General features: G+C 35.7%; 1 protein-coding gene across 14 annotated transcripts in view; it reads left to right on the top strand.

Moving 5' to 3' along the window:
• The window catches only part of Cdh18 (cadherin 18), a 924,665-nt gene that overhangs the window by 696,722 nt on the left and 212,281 nt on the right, over positions 1-15,662 (top strand). The window lies entirely within an intron of this gene.

Here is a 15,662-nt window from a genome sequence, read left to right as displayed (position 1 = left end):
TCACAGAGTGCTGTAGTCTATTTTATTTTCCTTTTCTCATATATATGAAATTTAATACTGGTGACTAAAATAAAACCCAACTATTCTAATAATTTTTACTATCTTTGTGACAGTGTAAGATTGAATTTGAATAAATATTTTATGTATTTAATTTTAATGTATATATGAATATTATTTGACATGAGAGATATTATAGTTATTAATTAAATCACTCTTTGAATTTGAATATTTTGAATAATCAGAACTTCTTCCTTTGCTGACTTAAAATTCCCAGCCTCTTTTAGTTCTCTTTGGAGGGCCATGTGGCTCCTGCAGCTGTTGGAGAGAGCAGAAGAAAGCCAGACTAGGTCTCAGGCAGCATCTCAGGGAAGAAAGCATTCCTGTGGATCACAGTAGACAGAACACAGGGATCAGCACTAGCAAGCCTGGGGAGAGCCCCAGAATATATTCAGGTTTGTTAGTTGCTAAGGACAGTTTAGAAAAATTGACGTGCTAGGCACTGTTAACCTTAGTGTGCAAGAGTTCGTGAGGAAACCTAGGCACAGAAATTCCTGTGCACTAACAAAGGATTGAAGACCCCTTAACCAATCTTCCGCTATCTTACGAAGGCAAAGATAGCCCTAAGGCACCATGACTGGGAAGTTACTGTTAAGGGCAGGAGTCCAAGGAGCACAAAGGAATAATCCATAACCCAAAAGGTCCAGGACCAGAAGAAGAAAAACTGGCAGAGCACACATTAGAGCAAGTGTTTCATTAGTAAGAGCACCAGACACATCTTGAGGGCACAGCAAAGATTTCAGTAATGCAGAGCTACGTTTCTTTTTTCTAAAAGAAAAACTAAATAATTTAAATAAAATAATAACAGAAAAAATGAATATATGGATTACAGGTATGAGTGGTAACAAATTACACTTAGCCATTACCTTGGTACTTGAGAATATATTAGGCATGAAGAACAGCTTATCACCAAACAAAAATATAAAATATATGGAAATTGTGATGGAAAGATGATATGTGATTTAGAGGATATATTTATTAGAGCTACCAGAAGAACAACATATGTTTCAAGGGAATAAACAAGGACAGAGTAAGAAGAAAATAAGATTTTTCTTTGAAGTGATGGATCCTTTGAATTTACAAGTTTAATAGACTAATTGAATTACAGAAAGCATTAATAGAATAAGAATTAAGCTCAGGTAAATCCAGAAAAGTTTTCACCCCTAAGGGAAACATCAAAACTTAGCAGATTTTCATAGTTTTTGAAGTTACATATTTTAAAAAGCATATATGCAATTCATATTTATTACTTAAAGTACTGGAATAAAGTAGACAGTTTAATCCTACAGATAGACTAGAAGTAAAAGACTGAAATCCGAGATCATTTGTTCAGACTGTTGCATATCTGTGAGAGTGAAAAAATATTTGGACAAAGATCCAAAACCATATTATATTCTTCTTGGATGCAGACAAACATTTGAGAAAATAGTTCAGTGTTTACACATTCCAAGTTATCATATGTAACTTGCAGAGGAGCTTGGGAATGAGAACACCTAATATTCTTAAATTCTCCCACTGAGAGGTGGAAGACTAACAGCCAAAATTTTAATATCTAAAAGTAGTTGAAAAAAGGACCGTACATTTTAATTCTCCGTGCTAGTGTGTTAAGGAAAGAATGTATTAAAAGAGTAATTTTGGGCAAACTGTACACTGACTATGGGAAATTTTATATTATTAGTGTGTTTATTTGTTTTAAACTTCATTATGGATAAAGCAAAGCATAGAAATCATCCTAATAGCACATAGTGCATATTGAATGTATAGAAAACGATGTGAAAGTTGATGAGGGGAAAAATCATTGTATATTTTCTGCCTCAACATGGAAGATAGTATATTGACTCTGATTTTGAAATAAAAGGCTAATGATGTTGTAGAACAAGGATCAAAAAAAGGCAGGCAAGGGAAATCTGGCCAGCCATCCAATTTTATAAATAATGTCTTACTGAGATACAGCTTCGTTCATTTGTTTAAAGATTGCCTATCGTTGTTGGGACACTGTCGTGGCAGAATTGAATAGTTGGGCAGAAGGCTATATGGCTCACAAAACCTAAATTATATACTTCATTGCTTTTTCTAGAAAAAAAATATTTGTCATTTGACAATTTCCATTGTAAGGCCTTTCAGGGAGTGTGACCCAAAGCAGAGGAACAATTAGAGGACAGAATTAGTATCCTGCTATCCAGGGCAGTTAGTATTCTGCCAGCCAGGGTGGACTAAGTGTTTGTACACAGACATAAGAAATGTGAGAAACTGGACAACATTTCTTCCCTTTGGGTACTAAGCAATATCCACATGTCCACTCTTTCCTTCTGTATCACTAAGAAAACTGCCACCTCTTCAGTTTAACACTGTACAGTGTCAGTTACTGACCTGCCACGCTCCTTTTCACTCAGGATTTACCCTGTAATCTAGTTCCAGTTGTAGAAGGCAAGTGAGGTCTAAGGGAAGATTTTTGCAGGAAACACATTGGTTTCTTGACAGAAGCTACTTTAAAGCACGTCTTCTACCCATTACCATTGCCCTTTCTTGCCGCCTGGAATGCATGTGTGGTATGATTGTAGTCACCTCTTTTTAAGTGGAAAACCTTAGTGAAAAATAGCATAATAAACTGGTAAAGGCAAAAACAACAAAAGGACCAAAACCCAAAAATATGATTCCATCACATCACTGGCTTGCTTTTCCAACACTGGCCTCCCAGACTATGAAAATAAACCTCTTTCTAAGGTTTTTACATATCCTCAAAATATATGCAGCTAAACGGAATGTTTTCTAGAGTTCAATGGGAACATAGCAACTCAATGCATGGACCTTATACTGAATCCAAGGGAATAGTGAGGAGGATTCCAGCTTCAGAGCAGAAACAATGATGTCGTTTTCCACTGAGTGCCTGAATTTGGGAATGATAAATAAAATCCTCCCTCTGTTTACTTTGCCCTCATGTGCAGTGTACTTACAATGTCAAGGGATTTTGCAATGACAGCAGTTTTACTTTTTGGTTGAGATGAAGTTTCCAAATGCTTTCAGATATCTAAATCCTGCTTCCCATCAACTGAAAAATAATCAGTTGTATCCGAAACAATTCTGATCGGTGGATAAACAAATTAACACTGTGAATGTAGACTTGGAGTTCTGCAGAATATCCTGGATGATGAGGACAGACCTACCAGTAAGTTTTCCCAGGGTCTATGACTACAAGTTACCACTATAACTGTCAACAATGGTCATAGAAACAACTCCCAGGAATGCTTGTTGAGTGATTACTAGGGGCCAGGACCTGCATGTATTAAATGTATTTTCCTTGGATAAAGGTACATACATATATTATTTATAAAATGCTACAGTACTGAAAATAAAAATCTAAACTTATAACAAGAGTCTCTTCATAACAACAAATATTCATTTAAAGATATATTGTGTTCTACGACTAAAAATAGACTAACAATGATGTAGGTAGGTAATAACAAACATTTCTCTACATGTGATGCCTAATAATCACTTATTTTTTGCCTAGTACTCATTGAATTTTGAATAATCCAGTCATTTGAAAAAAACCCTATATTTCTCTAATTCTTGCTAGAGAAAAAAAGTGAATGTATTTTATTTGTTGAATGCTGTCATGGTAGCTAGTGATAAAATAGCAAAAAAAACAATAATAACTGTCTTTGAGCAAACTAAAAATATATAAGGAGAAATTTCCAATACTGCGCTCCATGAGCAAAAATAGATGAAGCATGGATTTGGACAGAAAGCTCAGCTTTCTGGATTGGAGAAGACATTTTCCGTGAATTATTCATAATGCACACCAGCTTATCAGTTAAAAAGGGGAAAAATGGACACTTTACCAGAGGATATAAGGATGAAAAATATGTTTTTCTTTCTTGTATTGTTACAGTTCCACAGGAAGTTGTGTCCCTCTGTGTGTGCATGTGTGTGTGTGTGTTTGTGTGTGTGTGTGTGTGTTACAGGGAAATATACAGGAACTCCATTTGAATGATGGATTGCCCATAAGGTTTTATCAAACATACTGTGAGAATACAGAGAAGGCAGTACCAGCACTTTCCTGGGTGTGCCAGGTTTTATCGTGTTCCATATTAATAGTGTTCAGCAGTGGTCAGGAAGCTGCCAGAGGTAAGGAAGTGTGCAACATCTCCAGTGAGGTCACCGTAATAAGGTTGTGTATTTCTTATCTGTGCTCAATAATCAACAAAACCCATGGCATTCTATAGGGTTTATTAAAGAAACATAGAAAAATAAACTGTAGTGGTTTTTAGAAATGTATTTTCACATTCAGTTTTTCTTTATCTTTTTAATTTAAATAACGTGATTTCATCTATTACCTAAGGAACTGGATATCGCAAAGGAAAAGTTTTTGAGTTTTCTCACTATTGTCGCTCTGGACTAGGTAGTTTGTAGTTGTGGGGAGCTGTCCTGGGCACCGTATGATGGTGAATGCATCCCTGGCATCTGTCCAACTGATTCTAGCAGCCACCCTTTCACTACCAACATAGGATATCTACAGATATTAAGATGCCTTCTGAGCGAAAACTACTCTCAGTTGAGAATCCCTGCTCCTAAGGAGCATGCAAGCTACAGGAATGAAAAAAATTAGAAGTAGACACACAAATTGAATATGTTTTTAAATTTCTAGTCACTTGAATAGTGCCAGAGTCTTCATACTATATATTTGATCACCAAGACATATTTTATCTGATTACCTAAAAATTTTTGATGTTCAAATTGTTTGAACGCATTGTAATTACCATATTAAAATGTAATCACAAAATCTCTGAATCTCGATATATATGTAGGTAGGTATCTTGAGATATATGTATATCTCCAGTGGTTGCAAATCAAAGATCAGGTTGGCTTCTCATGATGAATGGCATGAGCACATCAGGAACCATATGGATCTATCACAGGGTAACAAAAGCCAATATGGTTCAAGAATCAGGTTCACTTCCTTTATAACAATCCAATATTGAGAGACATAGCAGGGCTCTCAGGAACAACATTAGTTCATTCTCTGAGTGATTTCTTTAAAGGCATAGATGCTTTTCCTAATCCTCACCACTTAAAGGGTCACCATCACTTCAGGTCAAAACAACCCGGACAAAACTTCCAGCACATGAACTTCTTGGGGGAATCATTCAAGTTATGCCAAACCATATCTATGATCTTTGTTACCTTTTATCAATTATTCTGTGAAAATATTGACTTTTTATTATTAAAAATTCAGGTTATCTATATTTTCCTAAGTATTTTCTATAATTTTTTAAAAATTCTTTTATTGGTACATTTTAGGTATACAATACATTTACATTTCTCATTGGGAACTTGTGCCTTTACATGATGCATCTTGGTTCTTATTTTTTCCCCATTCCTTGCACTCCCTTCCCTCCTCCACTTCCCTATTTACAAAGATTTTGTTTCCATTTTTTCCATTTCTCATAATTTTCCTTTACTTTCTTTCTTTTCCCCAACCCCTCCCACTTCCCCTAACCCTTTGAGCCTTTTCTTCCTATTTCACATTATCAATTATTCATTCTAATCATTGGTACATTTTAGGTATACAATATAATGACATTCATCACTGGAAATTTCCACCTTTACATAATCTCTCTTGGTTCTTATTTTCCCCCCTTCCCCTGCCCTCCATTCAACCCCTCCATCACTCCCTATTTACACTTTGTTTCCATTTTTCCATTTTTTCATGTTAATTCCATTCCCTTCTGTCCTTTCCCCTACCCCTCCCACTTTCTCTTCCCCTTTTCCCCTTTTCTTCCTATTTCACATTATCTATTATACCTTTTAGTCCTTATTTAGACTTTCAGTTTCTCACATTAGAGAAACTATTTGATATTTACACATGTGTGTCCTATTCATTTCCCTTCAGAGTACCACCTCAATTTGAATCCATTTAGCTCTAAATGTCTCTAAATTCTCATTTTTTATGGCTGAGTAGTATTCCATTTTATAAAAATTTTTTTTTTTCTTTATCCAGTCTCCAGTTGATGGACATTTGGCCAGTTTCCAAGTTTTAGCTATTACAAATTGTGCTGGTATGAACATGGGTGCACATATATCACTGTGGTATGAGTCTTTTAATTCTTATAGCTGAGTCAAATGGGACTTCCAGTCCTACTTCTTAGAGGTATCTCCATACAGAGTTCTACAGTGGTTGCACCAGTCTACACTCCCTCCACCAGTGGCAAAGGATTCCTCTTTCTCCAAAGCCCCCACAGCATTTGTTATTGGTTGATTTCATGATAGCAGCCATTCTTTCTGAGGTGAGGTGGAATCTCAGCATTGTTTTCATTTGCATCTCTGTAATGACCAGTGATGTTGAACATTTTTTCATTCATTTATTTGCTATTTCTACTTCTTTGTCTGAGAAATGTCTGTTCATTTCAGATGCCCATTTTCAGACTGGGTATTTAAATTTGGAAGGTTTGATCATTTTAAGTTCTTTATAGATTTGAGACAGTAGGCCTTTGTCTGAGGAACAGCGGGTGAAGATTTTTTCCTGTATTGTGGGTTGTCTCTTCACACTGCTGGTGGTTTCTCTTGCTGCACAGAAGCTTTTAAATAAGAAAAGATCCCACTTCTTGATTGTTTGTGCTAGTTCATAGGCAACTGAGGTTTTGTTCATAAAATCTTTTCCTACACCAATGTCTTCAACAGTTCTACCTAACCTCTGTGCCAGCCGGTTCAGCATTTCTATTTTAATATTTAGATCTTTAATCCATTTTGATTTTGGTTTAGTGCATAGGAAGAGATCTAGGTCTAGTTTTAATCTTTGGCAAGTGGAAATCCAATTTTTTCAGCATCATTTATTAAAGAGGTTATCTTTCCTCCAGTGAGGATGTTTGGCTCCTTTATCAAAGGTGAGATAGCTGCATGTGTCTGGAGTTGTTTTGACATCTTCTGCTCTGTTCCACTGGTCCTCAGGTCTGTTTCATTGCCAGTGCCATACTGTTTTTATCACAGTAGCTTTGCAGTATAGTTTCAAGTTGGGAATTGTGATCGCTCCTGCCATTTCTCTGTTACCTAGAATTGCTTTTGCTATTCTGGGTCTCTTCTTGTTCCAAATGAATTTTCAGATTTTTTTCTCAAGGTCCATGAAGTATACTGCTGGGGCATCAATTGGGATTGTGTTGAATCTATATAGCAGTTTTGGAAGTATGGCTATTTTCACTATATTGATCCTTCCTACCCAGGATCAGGGGATGTCTTTCCATTCCCTGATATCATCTTCACTCTCTCTTTTCAGAGTGCTATAGATTTCAGGGAAGAAATCTTTGATATCTTTCATTAGGTTGATTGCTAGGTATTTCAGTTTTTTGGATGCTATTGTGAAAGGAATTATTTGCCCTATTTCTCTCTCAGTGAGTCTGTTTTTTGTGTCGAAGAAATCTATTTATTTTTGTGTGTTGACTCTGTAACCAGCTACTTGACTGAATTAGGTTATTAAGTCTAGAAGGCTTTTGGTGGATTTCTTGGGGTTTTCTATACAGAGTATCATGTCATGTGCAAATAATGACAATTAGATGTCTTCATTTCCTATCTGTATTCCTTTTGTTTCTTTCTCTTGTCTAATTGCTGTGGCTAATGTTTCCAAAACTGTACTGAATAACAGTGGGGATAGAGGGACATCCTTGTCTTGTTCCTGATTTTAGTGTGAAGGATTTCAGTTTCTGACCATTTAAGATGAAACTGACTGTTGGTTTTTCATAAATGGCTTTTATCAGTGTGAGGTAGGGACCATCTATTCCAATTTTTTGTAGGGTTTTTATCACAGTTGCATGTTGGATTTTGTTAAATGTTTTTGCTGAGTCTATGGAGATAATGATATATTTTTTGTCCTTGTCTCTATTGATATAGTATATAACATTGATTGATTTGCATATGTTGAACCATCCCTGCATCCCTGGGATGAATCACCCTTGATCAGGGTATATGCTATTCTTGATGATCTTCTGCATTCTATTTGGCATTTTGCATCTACGTTCATTAGTGAGATTGGCCTATAGTTCTCTTTTTCAGGTGGGTCTTTCTCTGCTTTGGGGATCAAGGTGATGCTTGCTTCCAGGAATGAATTTGGGAGTATTGCTTCCCTTTTCATTTCATTGAAGAGTTTAAACAGTATTGGCAGTAGTTCCTCTCTAAAGGAGTTGTAGAATTCAGCAGTGAAGTCATCAGGACTTGGGCTTTTCTTAGTCGGTACGTTTTTCATTATGTTTTGAATTTCATTGATTGATATTGGGTTGTTTAGAATTTTTAGGTCTTCTTTGTTCAACTTTGGTAATTCATATGTATCTAGGAATCTGTTCATTTCTTCTGTGTTTTCCATCTTATTGGTGTATAGGTTCTGGAAGTAGGTATTGACGATCCACTGGATTTCTTCTGGGTCTGTTGTAATTTTACCCTCTTCATTCCTAATTGAATGGATTTGGGCCTTTTCTTTCATTTTTCTGATTAGGTTGGTGAAGGGTTTGTCAATTTTGTTTATTCTTTCAAAGAACCAACCCTTAGCTTCATTAATTTTTTTGTATCATTCTCTTAGGCTCCATTGCATTGATTTCTGCCCTGATCTTTATAATTTCCTCTCTTGTATGAGCTGTGGGTTTGGCCTCTTCTTTTTCTAGAAGCTTGAAGTTCAGCATCAGGTTGTTTAATTGGGCTCATTCTGTTTTCCTAATATGTGTATTCACCGCTATGATTTTCCCTCCTAAGACTGCTTTCATTGTGTCCCATAGATTCCGATATGTTGTATTGTCATTGTCATTTAATTGAAGGAACTCTCTGAATTCTTCTTTAATTTCCTCTGTCACCCATTGGTTCTTCTGAACTCTGTCATTCAATTTCCATATGTTTATGAAATTTTTGTGATTTCTTTTGCTGTGGATCTACAATTTCATCACACTATGGTCTGATAGTATAGAGGGGATAACTTCAGTTCCTTTTACATTTATGTAAACATGTTCTATGAGGTAGTATGTGGTCTATTTTGGAGAGTGACCCATGTGCAGCTGAAGAGAATGTGTATTCTGATTTTGTGGTGTGGTATACTCGTAAACATCTGTTAAGTGCATTTGTTCAAGAGTTTGATTTAGTTCTAGTATTTCATTACTTATTTTTTGGCTACTTGATCTATCTATTAGTGACAGTGAGGTATTGAGGTCCCATACTACAATTGTATTTGTGCATGCATGACTTTTCATGTCCGTTAGTATTTGTTTTATATAGTTGTGCACACTAGTGTTTGTTTCATAGTTATTTTTGATTATCATCTCTTCCTCTTGGATGGTTCCCTTTACAAGGCTGTAGCATACTTCTTTGTCTCTCTTAATCAGTGTTGGTTTGAAATCTACTTGATCTGCAAAGAAGATAGCTACTCCTGGTTTTTTTCAGATTCCTCTCACATGGAGTATTGTTTTCCACCCTTTAACTTTCAGTCTATGAGTTTCCTTTTGAATTAAGTGTGTTTCTTGTATGCAGCATATGGTTGGATCTTGCTTCTTGACCCATTCTGCCAGTCTATTTATTTTGATTGGTGAATTGAGACCATTAACATTGATGGTTATAACTGCTTCATATTGAATTATCATTGTCATGACTTTTCTTTCTGTTGGATTCTTCCCCCTTACATTTAATTTCTTGTTGTGCCCGATGGGTTCATTTGGCTGTGCTTCCTGGGGTTGTGATCCTCATTGTCTGTTCCTAGGATATTGTCTAATATTTTTTGGAGTGCTAGTTTTGTTTTCATGGAGTTGCTAAAGTCCTCTTTGTCATGAAAGTATCTTATTTTTTCCACCAATTTTGAAAGATAGTTTTGCAGGGTACATCAATCTGGGTCAGAGGCTGTTTTCCTTTAGGCCTTGAAATATGTCACTCCAAGCTCTTCTTGCCTTGAGGGTTTGCGTTGGGAAGTCTGCTGTGATTCTGATGGGTTTTCCTTTGTATGTGATTTGTTTCTTTTCTCTACCTGCTTGTAGAACTTTGTTCTTCTGTTGAGTTTCTGGAATCTTAACAATTATATGCCTAATGTAGATTTTTTTTGATCAAGGCTGTTTGGAGTCCTATACATCTTACTTATCTGTATGTCAAATTCTTTTCCCCTGCTTGGGATGTTTTCTGCCATTACTTCTGTGAAGAGTTTTTTATGTCATCTCCACTCTCTCCTGTTTCTCCATTGACTCCAATCAGTCTTATGTTATTCTTCTTTGTATCATCTAGCAGCTGCTGGATTGATTTCTCATAGTACCTTACCATTTTGAAGCAATTTTTCTTTTCCTGGTCACTAATTGCAATCTTATCTTCTATATCTGACATTCTGTCCTCACATTGGCTCATTCTGCTGTGTAAACTTTCAATGGAGGTTTTTCATCTCCTGGAAATCTGTTTGCATCTGTTTTATGCATTCCATTTGTTTCCTATATTGGGATTCCATCATGTTCCTCAGCTTCTCTCTAGATTTATTAATCACATCTTGCACTAGGAACACAATCCCTGCTGCTATCTGAGAAATTATTTCTGATTTAATTTTTCCCAGATCCTCTTTTGTTGCTCCTTCAGAGAGTTCAGGTGCTTGAGTATCAGAGTGCTCCATCGCATTTCCCTGTGGGGTTGTTGTAGGTGATTTGTGGGTTTGGTTTTGAGACTTGTTTACATGCCTTCTCATTTTAACAGGGGGGTGGGAAAGAAGGTGCTATTGCTCCCTGCACAGCTCACCTCCTTTGGGCTGGGAGCGGTTGAACAGTGGCCCAAAAGCACCTTTCTCTGTGCTTGGAGTGCTGGAACAGCAGCCCAGATGCCCCTTCCTCTGGGCTGGGAGCGGTGGAATGGCGATGCCTATAATTTATTAGAAATCATTCATTAAAAGTTTTTAGTCTTTATTAAAATTTTTCAAGCTAAGATTTAAGAATGTGACATGTTGATATTATTTATTGGACCAGGTAAAGGAAACTAAATATGAGATACAATTACTCTTGCTTTTGAGTCAGTATTCAAGGAAAATCATTGCATTTTATAAGTGAATATGTGAGGAATAAAGTCATATGTGTCAATTGTTTTAACATTATCACATAGAAAGGCCATCACAAGTGACAAAGACATTAAACCTTACTGCAAGAACCTGTATTACCATCAATAAAAATTGAGGGGATTTTTTTTGTCTTAATTGTGTGTATCAATCCCTTTTTTTAAAAACAGCAAAAATCATTTTTTCTCTTCTGTTTTTATAGATGAACACCCAGATTCTGCAATTATAGCTTTGCTTTCACCAAGAATCATACTTCTTTTTTTTGCTAAAAACTTAAATTTAGTTGCACTGCAGTCACTGCAGTTTTTTTAAAATGTGCTTTATACCTAGAAATTATTTCAAAGAAAATCATACTAAGTCACAATTAAATTTCACTGAAAATAAACTTCACATTTTCTTTTCTTTTCAAACTAACCTTTCTAAATTTAAATATATATATATGCTCCAACTTCTCTGTACATAAATAAAACATACCTTTCATTTAAGATTACTTAAAAGCATCTAAAAGCTTATTAGCAGGTTACAGAGACATAATGATTTTTAATTTATGGTACAGAGAAAGAAGTATTTTACCAGAAATATAAATATACAACTTATAAAATTGAGGGTCAATGGATCTCTAAAATTTAGTTATGTGGATACAGAAAGCCAAAGTTTTACTGAATCATGTTTAAAATCCACTCGGGCCTTTGTCCTTGGAGATTCACTGATACGTCTGCAATGTTTTTCATGTCTTGATTTTTCCCCTGCTATCTCTAAAGCCCCAGACCTGCTTCACTTGCAGCTGTGTTCTTTGTTGCAGAGCAACAAGAAGAGACACCAGCTGTGCTGACTTTATTGCATTGCTTGTTGGGCTACTGATTTAGTTCTGCCCAAACATCTTGGGAGCTTCATGCTGGACATGTGCCAGGAGTCTATCAGCTGTTTTCAAACCAGGGGCATAATCTTCACAATGAGGCTGGCACTACAATTCTACATGGCATATCAGTGTGCCTATGAGAAAATGCTTTGGACCACTGATGATTTTTTACACTGAAAAGAAAGCTTCATAACTTTTTCTTTTTGTTTTCCTCAGAACTTTTCTTCAGTGACACTTTTATAAAAAACAAATACACTACTTAGTGTCCCAAAACAATATCCATTTTGTCTGCTTGTGATTTTATAGGCTGGCTTCGGTTCTGCTGGGTCGCCCATGATTGCACTGTAATTTTCTGGTGACAGAAACCTGTCTCACTCACAGTGCTGGCTTTGAACTATTCTGTCTGAAGTCTCAGCTGGGTAACTTGCATCTGTGTAGGAGAGGCTGGGTTGTTTCACATGATTTCTAAAAGCTCCATTTTCAAAAGGTGAAAATAGAAGCTTCAAGGGTTTTTGATCAATCATAGAAAATCTACTGCTTCATTTCTGTTGTATTGTTGTTGCCTTCTCACTTGAAATAAGACAGTCTATAAATATTTATGAAATAAATACACGACCACATTTTCCACTTACAATTAAATTGGAAAAACAATTCTGCAGAAATTCATGCTCTTAAAGTGTTATAGCAACAGTATTCTTTTTTTTTTAAATCTCAATGTTGCATAATAGAATAATGACCTATTTTACTATATACGATTACATTTATTCCTGTAAAATTAAATAGGACTAAATAAAACAAGTTACTTTTTCTCTTCATTCATTAGTGGTTGTGACTCACTGGACTAAAATTATGCTATAACCTATGGATTTGTTTATCCATTTGGTTGTCCAAAGGTATATCAACTTAGGGTACCCTAATAAAAGGAACCAAAACATAGTAGAAAATAACTGACTGCAATAGATAAATTCTTCTTCATAAACTGGTTAAAATGCATGCATAGTAAATCTACATACCATGATTTAGAAAATGTGATATTCAAAGAATTATTTTCATGGTTATACCCCTCAATGTAGAAACTTCACAGAGAAGGAGAGAGGAGAGAGAGAGAGAGAGAGAGAGAGAGAGAGAGAGAGAGAGAGAAAGTTGTCAGTTCTGGGAAAAGGTTAAGTACAGGTAATCATAATAAATTCTAATAACTAGTGGCAAACACAACATCTTGATTTGTAATTTGCCTTTGAAATTTAGCTCTTCTCTTAATGGAAAGGATTTGCCTTTTAAAATGAGCATAACTTAAATTTCCTATTATGAGTTATCTTAAAGCAGCCAAGATATTTTTAGCATATTATCACCTTGAATTTTGAATTTATTTTGAACATTTCTGACATCTTACCAGTCTGTAGGCCCCAGAATTAGTTTTTCTCAATATCATGTGCAGCTAACAAGCTATCTCCCTAAATATGTACTAAATAAATAAAATTAAAATAAAATGAACAGAAGAAAATGACATATATTGTTCCAAAGAAGTTGAAAGGTATTAATGTAATATATATTTTATTATATACACTTTTTGAATATACTTATCTTCTGCTTGTCTTTCTTCCTCCTCCTCCACCTGCTCCTCCACCTCCTCCTCCCCCTTCATCTCTTCCTCCACTTCCTTCTTCTCCACCTCTTCATCATCTTACTCTGCCTTCTTTCTTCTCTTCCTCTGGATTCCCCTCCTCCTCTCCTGCTACTTCTGTTCTCTTCCTCCTCCTCTTCCTTTCCTCCCTCACTTCCTTCTCCTCCTCCTCTCTTCCTCTTCCTCATTCTCCTTCTCTTTCTCCTCCTTCTTCACATGTTTATAGTATCGATCCTAGAGCCTTTGGACTGAGCTATATGGAGAGCTTTCTTTCTTTCTTTCTTTCTTTCTTTCTTTCTTTCTTTCTTTCTTTCTTCTTTCTTTTTTGTTAAGAGACAGAGTTTCACTAAATCCCTAAATTTCCTCTGCAAGGCTGAAAGTTGACATCCTCCTGCCTCATGCTCCCAAAAGTCTGGGATTATATAGGTGTGTGCTTCCATCTCCAGCTTATTTTAACTTCAGTTTTATTATTGACCAACATTTTATGGCTTAACATACATATTCATCCACATAATTACTGTTTGTTTTTGTTTGTTTCTTTCCATTGGAAGCCAAACCAAACCAAATGCTTAATGGACACTTTCCATTCATCAATTATCATTGAAAATATTAGGATTAGTTATCTGTTCTATCTGTAAAATTATACAAATTGAAATTATTTTAAAATTTTAAATGTGGTAAAAATTAATCAAGCATCAAAAAATCACTGTGTTAAGGTATATGATACTGAAATTTGTCTCCAGATTTTCAAGAATCTCATCCTCAGATTTGCAAGAATTTTAGCCTTTATTTATTTCTGTATCTGATAATGGAGAGGACCAAACCATGTGTGTCAGATATGCAAGGTGGGCTCTCTACCAATGAGTCACACACCCCACTCTCAAATTTAGCTTCATGGGAACTGACTTTGAATTGTTTTAAATATCTAATTTATTTTAAGACATCATTTTGAATGGCTTCAGGCATGGAATGAATGCTCAATGATCAGGCACAGAGAGAGAGTTCAACATCCCATACAGGGAAGTAAGGTCAGAGATCAGGTACACACTGAAGTTACAGAGCCATAACATCACAGCAATCAGGTGTGAAACAATTCCATGCAGGGAAAGTTATGGTGACCATGACAGAGTAAATGAACAACAAGCAGGTGTGACAGCATCGTGATCAGGTTGGAGATAAACAGAGGTAAAGTGATCAGGGTAAGAAATGAATGCACAGTGATTAGGAAGGGAAGACACATCACAGAGAGAGAAGACAGTTCAGAAGGCCTTCTAGTGCCATCGCGGATCCTGGCTGCTACCATTCAGACATCGTTGTCCCAGAAGTCTTCGGTAGTTAGTCCTGATGGCCATGGCTGCATGATCTCTGCCTTAATTGCAAGTCTTCTTGAGCTCTGCTGAGATTCTCTGGCCCAGTTGGAAAACAGGGAACATTTTCTTACTTTGTACACTGACAAGGGGAGAATTTTGAAGTTCTGTGGAGAATGTTTTGTCTGCACAAGCTAAATGACCTCTTTAAATCATGTGCTGGTGGGACATGCTTAAAAACAATGGAATATTGTGCATGTTGTGTTCTTTTGTAAAGGTTGCACTATTCTAAAATTTTACATAAGAATTGCATGTAAATTGCAAACATACATGTAAGCAAATGTCATGGCTATATTATATGCAGCTGTTTGTGGCAATTTGTTATGGAATAGTAGAAAATCAACACAATCAACTAGAAAAATCTAAATCCACATCATTTGGGAATGTGGATTATTATGTACTTTATATATTATACAAACCTGTGTATATGTAATACATAACATATAAGAATAAAAAGACATAATATTTATGCTGAAATTCAATAAATTACTACAGCTCTTCTGTGTAGTACAAATCTGCTGTGGGTTTTCTGCCCCATGAATGCTGTGTAGAATTTTAATTTGTATATTCAGTTTTTCTTTATTCCTGCATATTGATTTTTTGCACCCCTATATACTTTGTTTCTGTTTCATTATTTTAGATACTTTATTCAAAAACCAATGATATGCATAGTTGTGTTGTTCCTTTATTATTCTTAGCTATCAAATATACTCTAAT

Source organism: Heterocephalus glaber, unplaced genomic scaffold (assembly GCF_053883595.1).
Source record: "Heterocephalus glaber isolate CG9 unplaced genomic scaffold, H.glaber_assembly_v1.0 deba00001538, whole genome shotgun sequence".
Classification (NCBI taxonomy): Eukaryota; Metazoa; Chordata; class Mammalia; order Rodentia; family Bathyergidae; genus Heterocephalus; species Heterocephalus glaber.
The sequence above is the reverse complement of the archived record's forward strand: the minus strand, read 5'-3'. Positions and strand labels throughout refer to the sequence as shown.